Raw genomic sequence first — 2649 nt, 5'->3', positions numbered from 1 at the left:
TGCTGCTTCGCGGCGGAGTCGAGGCGGCCAAGTCGCCGGCGGGAGTTCGCGCCGCGTCGGAGGGGCTCCCTGGAGGAGGCGGCGGCAGGTGAGGGCGGGAGGGCGCCTCCCCGAGGGAGCAACTTTTCTCCATTAGCTGCCCGGCAGGGGGGAGCGGGGACTGCAGCAGCAGCCCTGCAAAAAAACAAAACAGAAGCAAACAAGCAAAAAAAAGGGAAGGTCTTTATTGCAAGAACTGTTTGGAGGTGCGGGTGGCGCAAAGGGGGGGGGGCGCACGGGGGCTTCTTCGCCGCAAGGGATCTGCTTGCCTCATTGGCACGCCCCGCCTCTCTCCCCAACAGCTTGCCTCGTTCGGTTCTCCTCACAACAACCCCGTGAGGTCGGGCGGGCTGCGAGAGAGTGACTGGCCCAAGGTCACCCGGCGAGTTCCCAAGGCAGAGTGGAGATATTTGGGACCTGGATCTCTCAGATCCCCTGTCTGACAATCTAGGTAAAGGTAAAGGTTCTCTTGCTCGAAGGCCAGTCAATCTCTGTTTCAAAGCCGAAGAGCCAGCGCTGTCCGAAGACATTTCCGTGGTCATGTGGCCGGCATGACTAAACACCAAGGCGCACAGAATCCTGTTACCTTCCCACTGAAGTGGTACCTATTTTAGGTAAAGGTTCCCAGGCTTGAAAGCCAGTCGAATCCGACTCTAGGGTTGCGGTGCTCATCTCCGTTTCAAAGCCGAAGAGCCAGCGCTGTCCGAAGACATTTCCGTGGTCATGTGGCCGGCATGACTAAACACCAAGGCGCACAGAATCCTGTTACCTTCCCACTGAAGTGGTACCTATTTATCTACTTGCAATTTCTTGCTTTCGAACTGCTAGGTTGGCAGGAGCTGGGGCCAGAGACGGGAGCTCACTCCATCATGTGGCACACTCGGGTCTCGAACTGCTGAGCTACTGACCTTCCACAGCCTGCACTCTAACACTCTAACTCTGACACTCTAACCATGACACAAACTGACTCCGTCCATCATCCATCCATCTATCTATCTATCTCACTCTAACTACTAGAACAACCGGCTGTATGTAGTTATCTATCTGTTGACCTGCCTGGCACTCTAATCACTATACCAGCTGTCTATCTATCTAGCACCTGAACAGAGTTTGAGTCTAGTGGCCCCTTTAAGACCAACAAAGTTTAATTGGGCATAAGCTTTCGTATGCAGCTTATACGCAGAATTCAACTTTGTTGGTCGTAAAGGGGCCACTGGACTCAAACTCTGTTCTGCTGGTTCAGATCAACACGGCAACCTTCCTGAATCTATCTAGCTGTCTAACACTCTGACCCAGGGGTCATTTCGTAGAAAAAGAGGTGCAGGAGCTCATTCTTAAAGGTGCCACTGGGCTGTCTTGGGCCGGGGGGGGGGGGGGGACGCTGCAACTTACCTGGCTGCTTCTTGCTCTGACTGAGGGCTGCTGGGAGCAGGGGGACGTGCAGATCTGTCCTCGCAGAGGAGGGAGAGCTTGTACCTGAATAAAACTGGGTCTTAAAGGTGCCACTGGGCTGTCTTGGGCCGGGGGGGGGGGGGGGACGCTGCAACTTACCTGGCTGCTTCTTGCTCTGACTGAGGGCTGCTGGGAGCAGGGGGTGGGGCTTGTTGCATGTACTCTTCCAATGGTTCTAACGCTTATCTTGTTGTAATCTACACCTCCCTGTTTTTCCTGGTTATGTTTATTGTGTTATGTAAAAAGTATAAAAATAAAATTAAACAAAAAAAGGATTTGTATCAAGGGCAATTATGAGTGAAGGAATCTTCCATGTCCATGAGCAGTTAACCTCTGAATACCAGTAGCTGGAGGAGGCAACGTCAGAGGAAGGCCTTGGTCTCTGGGGCCGGTTTGTTGGCCCTCCATGACAGCTGGCTGTCCACGGGAGGCTGAACTAAATAAACCTTTGGTCTGACCCACACTGGCACCCCTGATGTTCTTCTGTATTGGACAGGGAGGTGGAGAACTCATATATATATTTATACAAGTCTGCCATTCGCATCTAAAGTGAGGGGATTGGGTGGGTGTGGAGATCTGTTTTAAGCACAAATGTGCTTAACTGCTGAGCCCCCAACCCCACCCCAACTTTGGCTTCTGTGAGCAATTTCACTTCGTTTTACGGTCCTCTGCTTTCTCTGTTGTTGCCTGTAGGTTATTTAAGAGGACGTCTTCAAAGAACTAAAATGAACTGTGGTTTGTTGCTACGGTATTATTACGTCTTTCCAGCTGCAGCGTTCGGGTGGAGAGCTTTCTGCCTTTTGGATCCTGCTTCCTAAGGGCTGTCATGGGGACTCCGGGGGAAGTTGGGCCTTGTAATCCATTACAGCCAGCTGAAAATTCGGTGAGTGCACTAACCATTCTTCATGGCTAATTAGAAAAATGAACAGGAAACATTTGAGGGGGGGTCTGCATTATCTTGCAGTTTGGTGTAGTGGTTAAGTGCGAGGACTGTAATCTGGGAGAACGAGGTTTGATTCCCCACTCCTTCACTCGCAGCTGCTGGATGACCTTGGGCAAGCCGTAGTTCTGCCAGAGCTGTTCTCTCAAGGACAGCTCTGGAAAGAGCTCTCTCAGCCCCTCCTACCTCACAGGGTGTCTGTTGTGGGAAGGGAAAGA

This window comes from Gekko japonicus, unplaced genomic scaffold (genome assembly GCF_001447785.1).
Source record: "Gekko japonicus isolate JY-2015 unplaced genomic scaffold, Gekko_japonicus_V1.1 scaffold1241, whole genome shotgun sequence".
Lineage (NCBI taxonomy): Eukaryota > Metazoa > Chordata > Lepidosauria > Squamata > Gekkonidae > Gekko > Gekko japonicus.
Note: the sequence above shows the minus strand (reverse complement) of the source record.